The sequence below is a fragment of the Cryptomeria japonica genome, chromosome 7 (genome assembly GCF_030272615.1).
Source record: "Cryptomeria japonica chromosome 7, Sugi_1.0, whole genome shotgun sequence".
NCBI lineage: Eukaryota > Viridiplantae > Streptophyta > Pinopsida > Cupressales > Cupressaceae > Cryptomeria > Cryptomeria japonica.
Genome location: NC_081411.1, coordinates 456,904,679 through 456,912,073, shown reverse-complemented (window position 1 = coordinate 456,912,073; position 7,395 = coordinate 456,904,679).

The following is a 7,395-nucleotide window of genomic DNA, read 5'->3' as shown; positions in this document are numbered from 1 at the left end:
AGGGGTGGGTTTAAAAACTGTCTCACAAGTTCACACAGTAAGTCCTAAGAGAATATAAAGACTTTGTATCCCAAACAGCAAAGAAGGCACTAGCCATTTATAAATTACACTTATCACTATATTCATCATATGTTATTTTAAAGCAAATTGAGTAGGAAACATAGAGTAAGTTGGCAGGAGTGTATTCAAAGATTGAATAGCTTCCACGACAACAATATTGAACTCATCTGCTATATCTCCATCCTAGGAACTTATGCCATTCTGAGATAGGAGGAAACCAGATCAAGATACTTAATCTGCTATAAAAGTCACTAGTTATTGAAAACAATTAGTGAATAGGTATACCCGCCTAGGTTCTGCAGAGCCTAAAGTGAGAGAGTTAGTAACCAAACAGGTTCACTCTATATGTTGGCCAAGTCAACTGGAGGGTTTGATCATAAGAGTTGGCATTTCCTTAGAACCTATCCAATCTGTTGATTTGAGACCCAACACATGTGGTGTTGACTAATGAATGTGAAATGCCTGTTCTCACTTTTTGGTTAAAAGTGAAGTTAATGTTTGTGTATGTTTAAAAATTCATTGAATATCATATGGGAAGTTGCACCCTTATGCAAAGGATAAACCAATAATCCGTTCACCCAACTGTTGGTTTCATTTGTCTTTTCAAAAAGGGCATACATGAGTCATTCACCATAAAATTAAGAAAGGGAAAATATGTTAACCAACACCAAGCATGTGATATGTTCAAAACCTGAGAAGTGTAGGCATTAGCATCTATCTCTTCTTCATTTTCTGACCACTAGAACGGAGGTAAAATAACACTTTGATATGAATCATCTATCATATTTGAACCATCGTCTCCAACATTTTCAAGGACTGAAGAAATAACATTAAAACCAACCATCTGACTTAAAGTCAGTCTCATCAAATTTATCCTAAAAACTTCTTTTTCATCAACACAATCCTCCCAAAAATCTTCTAGCTTTGGCACATGAACATACTGGGTAGCCCCATAAAAAATTTGTCAAACATAACCTTTTCTATCAAAATTATCTCTCATGGGCAAAGAGTGGAGGCCAAACTCAGCTAGCAACTTGTCAGAAAATTTAGCAGATTTTTTATTTTTACATGAAAAATGAGACAAACTCATAGGAAAATAGTATCCTTTCTTTCTCATTTGAACATATTTGATGTTCACAAATATCATTTGGCAGCAAAGTTACAGGAAGACAAGATAAGTGAAGGCATGCCTAGGTAATTTCAAAGGTGCTTTTTTGTAACCTCCAACTCTCAGATATGAGAAGCATTTGAACTGGATATAGAAGTTACCATAGTTTTGAATCAAGGTCATAGATATTTTTGAAATCCTCTTCTCAAGGTTTCCCTCAATATCTCTTTTAAGTGTCATAAAGAAAGTGTCGTAAATGTGGGAAAATTTTATCATGCCTTCTTATTTTTGTAATTGAGGAAAACAATTATACACGGAAGCATCATCTGTGAAGTTACCCACCTCTCTTAACCTTGGCCAAGACATTTTCTCAATAGCTAGCACATAGAAAATAATAGAGTATAAGTGGAATTTTTTTCTATCATTGCATTTTATAAGTTGCTCGTGGAGTGAATCACTTATCAACTTTTCCCAATCGATTTGATTTCTATCATCATAGATAGTGAGAATGAATTGACACATCCACTCTTCAAAGTACTTTGTCCCAGGTCTACCAACCGCACAGCACAACAAAATAATAATATATTCAATATCATCTCAGAACAATTCTATTTTTATCTGGGAGAGCAATTTAGACTTACCTGATCGAGGGGTTTTCAACCAACCCTTAGCAATAGTATCAAGGCACCAATTTATTCAATTATGAGAGAATTCCCACCTCAATTGTAGAGAGAAGTTTACTCCACCTTCTCTTTCGGGAATGTGTAGTGAAAGAGAAACATTATCTATATCAATTTAGCTATTAAATCTTGATTTACATGAGAGTCGAGATGACAATGTTGCACAAAGGTGAAGACCAATTCTGGACATGCAACAGGAGATGGATAACCCTCAGCTTGAGACAAGGCAGATTCTATAACTTTTTGCATAATGAGGGACCTTTACGGGCTATGCAACCTCCTATGGATGTTATGCATTACAAATGACCCTATTTATGTATCTTTAATAATGTCCAGCTTACTCTCAATTGGCTAAGAGGTTTTGGGTGCCATAGAGACCAAAGGGAGAAAAGCTAGGGTTTCTAGCAAAGGATGAAAACTCAAATTGGGATAAAACAGAGGAAAATTACAAGAATAACAGATGCTCATGAATGCTAAATTAACAAACTCCCTCTATCTTTTTAGTGGAAACAAGGGAAACTAAAAATTTCAATAAATATGGAACAAGAAAAGTCTTTCATCTCAAACCTGGTTTGTGTGCCTTCACTTGTGTGTGTGTGTGTGTGAAAAGGTGAAATAAGTTGATAGTTGTAGGCACAACACTTCAATTAATTCATTACATGTATGGTTAGTAAATCAATAATCAATAAATAATAAACCATAACAAAGCGACTAATTGCCTTCTAAAAGATGTGAGTATAAGATTGCTCTTAGATTTTTATAAGCAATACCAGTGACTAGACTATACCAAGACGAAGGATTTAATCTATATGATATTAAACTATATGGATGCAAGATGGATGAAAGATTCAAGCAATAGTTAATTCAAGCAATCATGGTTTCAAGCAATAATGATTATGGATTCAAGCAATAATGATTATGGATTCAAGCAATAATGAAATAAACTAAATATGGAAAAAGCTAAACTAAGATGCAATAATCTCAAAAAGCAAGCACAAGATCTTCAATGACTCTAGAGAAAAATCAGCATAATAATAATCACCAAGGTGTTTTTCAAAATATCTCTAGGGTGATTTGAATGAGAGCTGAAGGCTGAATTTATAGAGAATTACAAGAGAGATCAAGAAAAAGCACAATTTAGAATTAATTGAAATAATTGAGAAAATCAAGTTCAATTAACTTTGAGATAGATTCCAATTATAGTTTAATTGAAACGCATTTAGATAAGAAGTTCAAGTTGCATTACAAATAAGAATTAATTAATTCCATGCATTTGTGATAAAAATAGATAATTCTTTTATTTATTCAAGAAAAGATTCTTTTAATGCAACTGAACTTCTTTTTCTCAAAAGCTTGGAGTTCCAATTTTAGAGAAAGCAATTAATAATTCCTTTAATTGTTTTTCTGATTTCAAGTTCTCAATTTAGAAGAAAGAAATAATATCTCAAGTTTTATTTCTCTCTTAATTTAATCCTTTTATTTTATTTTCAATTTAACTCTTTCTTTGTAATTAATTCCTCTTTTGTAATAAATTAATTCCTTTTTTGCAATGCTAGGATATTTAATAAATTAAATAGGATAATTGATCAAAATGATATTCTTGGAATGATTCAATTAATTAAATAAATATTTAATTAATATTGAGTAATTGATTTGTCATGTTACATTTTGTCATGCCCAAAATTTAGAGCAAGAACGAGATTAAAAAAAAATTTAAAATAACAACTATATAACATTAAGTTCGCTAATACGAAACACACTAAGCAATTTTAGTTTTAACTATATTAAAATGAACTTTTATCTACTACTTAAATAACAGAAAAACCATTTAAGATTAACTACGGATTAAAAGGGGACTAGCTTATTGTCGCTCAATCTAGTTAATTTAAAATTAAATATCTACTTCATAATATTTAGTTCGTAACCATTCAAGCTCTTCAAATTAAAATCAATATTAACTTTATTAATATTCATTTCACGAATGCCTAAACCTATTTAAGTTAAAAATAAATATTAATTTCATTAATAATCCGTTCATGGACTTCTCAATAAATTTAAATTTAAAATAGATATTGTACTCACTAATATTTAAACAAGTCAACTTATTTAATTTTAAAATCTAATATTAATTCATTGTAATTGGATTCATAGCATTTCAATTCTCTTTGAAAATTAAAATTAAATAATTCCACCATACCTATATATAAATATAAATAATATTATTATATTTAAGAAAAAACACAAATGGATTTACCCATGCAAACCCTAACCCTTATTTTAATCTATAAATTTAACCCCCTTTTTTTTTTTTTTTATTACTCATTCCTTTCTTATTTACCCTAGCCCTAACCGAGCTAGGGTTTCATCTTATTTTATTCTTTTATGTAGCAGGGTTTTCTATGCAGGTCGGCGACGCTTTTAACAGTGGGCGGCCGAAATGGTGGAGGTGGCTGAACTGTGGGAGAGGCGGCCGAAAGGGGAAGCAGTGCCGCCAGTGGGACGACCCACTGTGAGGGTCGCGGCCCACACAGCGGCCTTGGCCGCTGTGTGTGTCGTGGCCCACATAGTGGCTGCGGCCATTGGTGCGGACGCGGCCCACACAGGGAGTCGAAGGCCCTGTGCGTTACGCGGCCCGCACAGAGGCTGCGACCTCTGTGTTGGTCGCGGCCCGCATAGGGACTGCATGCCCTGCGCGGCCCTTCCCAAATAAGTTTCATTCTTTTTTTTATATATATTTTTTATATATATATTATATATATATATATATAATTATATATATATTTTTTATATATATATTATATATATATTATATTATATTTTCATTTATGTTTACATGCATTTTTTTTTTTAAAAGAAAGGAAATCCATTAAGTTTAATAAATCTATATATATATATATATATATATATATATATATATATATATATATATATATATATATATATATATATATATATATATATATATATATATATATATATATATATATATATATGTTTATATCTACATTTGTTTCGCAGGTAAATTATATGATATGTTTTATATATATGTATATATAAATATATACATGAAATCTACATGTATATAATTATATATATTTATATATAACTTATATTATTATTTCTTTTCTTAAAATAAAACCGAATTCATGGAAGATTCTGATTTTCAATTGTAGGAGAAGAAGTAAAGTAATAAATCTGTTTAATGTAGATATCAATTTCTGAAACTAATATTGCCAGTATTTAAAATAAATGTCTAACTTTCTGAAGTAAATGGAGGAATATTTTCTAGAACTATATTGTACTTTATTGCTTTTACAGAAAACAGAAATATAAAATTTATTTTTAATCTACAATATGCATGCAAATCTAATTTATGCCTTTCCTATTTAACGTTATTTTAAATGCCTAAGAATGGAATAAACTTCCTGCTAAACTATTTATCTTAACAGATCGGATATACTTTTTTTTCTGAACTTAGGGAATACTGATTTAGGAATCCATAATTCTTTTCTGCTATAAATACATTTACTGATTCTGCAATTACTACAGCAATTGAATAGATATTTTTATTAAAATCTAACAACAACTACAACTCATATTTTCTGCAAATAAAATGAAGACAAATTCATAGATAAAAAGAAAACACCGAATTAAATAAAACTGATTTTCATATTTCAATGATTATTGCATGCAATTCAAAAGTATTTCCTTTCAAATAGAAAATATGAATATATCTAGCTTTTTACAATCCTAAAGATATTCTACAAAATTTACAAGATGTTTCTTAAAATAAATACAATAACTAATCCCATGTCTTTATTTCAAATTTACAATTAGCCTCTCATTCCAACGAATGAGGGTATATTTCTTCTTTTAAAAAATTAATAAATACAACTGCAATTAAATCTCTGCAACAATAATCTCCTGCAACTTCCCACTTGACCTATTCTTTTCTCCCAACAATCCTGCATAATAATCACAAATATGACCATGGAGTGCTCACCTCCCAGCCTAGGCTAACTGGTAGCCACCCCCGAGCTCGGAGAACCAAGCCCTAGATGGGATACAAACATGCAAACACATAGAAGACAGAATGCACATAGATACAAACACACTCCCATCCCGGCTACACTGCACCACACTTTGATGATGACCTTTTTAAGGGTGGTAGTGGACCAATACCCTAAGGAGAACTGCAAGTATGGAAAACATGTAGCCACCTCATGGCACAACAAATACATCAAGAATATCAACCCCTTATTCCTTATGCCCCCCAAGGCATTCTAGCCTTATATCCCTCCTTATAACCCCCATTGCACAAACAGGCCATGCAGCAAGGGTCACACAAAAATCCCTTGTGATCGCTCTCATAACGAGAGTCTCTCACTCGAGGGTTGTCACTGCTACCACCCACAAGATCCTCCTCTCTCCCAAGAGTAAGAGATCTTGAAAAAACTCCCAAAAACACACACAAAACATAATACAAAATACCAAATGAAATTCCCAAAAAGGACATACAAGAAAAACAGATTTCTTACACCAACATACCTTCAAACACATGCAAAAAGAAGACATTTAAAGAAGAATGTAACCAACCTTAATCTGCCCAAAGGTAGGATAGTATTTGAGGAAGAGCTGCCCAATTCCACGGATCTTCTCCTTCTACCCTTAGCCAAATTTTTACTATTCCAATCTATTCTATTTTTATTTTTTTGAATTTCTCTTGTCTCCAAAAATGGAGAGTGGGTGATTACCCTCAAATTTTCAAATTCTTGCTTAAGAAGCTCATTCTCTCAGTTCTCACAAGTTTCTAAAAAAACTAAAGAGGAAGGTAAGACAGAATGGGAAAGAGAACTCTCATTCGAAAAGGAAAGTTTACAATTAGGTTCAATCTTCTAATTTCAATTTTCGCACAACTCAGAAAAGTCAAATTTTAGAGTGTCTAAAAGGTCACTTAGGACTAGAAACTTGCCTAAAATTACCCCTAACCCTTAGGTATACCTTATGGGCTTTAGGAAACCCTATTAAACTACCCCTAGGTGTTCATTTAACCCATTTTAAACCCCTCTGAAGTTTATTTTCGGGTCAAATCTATGTTGACCACCCCAAAGATTCTTTACCCAAGGTATTTATGACATCACGTTACATTAATTGAAAAAGCTATAGTTGAACACTTTCCCACCAAGAGACAAAATAAAAATTTAAACTTAAATCCACACATGTGTCAAGTGACACAAAGAAAACACTTTTAAAATTTAATACATGAAATCGTCTCTTGTGGATTTTACACAAATTAATTAAATAACACTTAACACACATGCAGCATATACTGTTACGAATAAAATACAACACAAACGGGGTGTTGTCTCTCCAAATAGACAACCCCTGGCTTACGAACATACATAAGTCTAGGTTTGGTTCTCCGTACATTTTCCATGGTCACATAGATAACTTCCTGCGCATCTCAATTTACACATTAGTACTTCCAAATATCCACATATAATATAATTCAAAGGAATAATAATACACATCATCACTTGCATACAA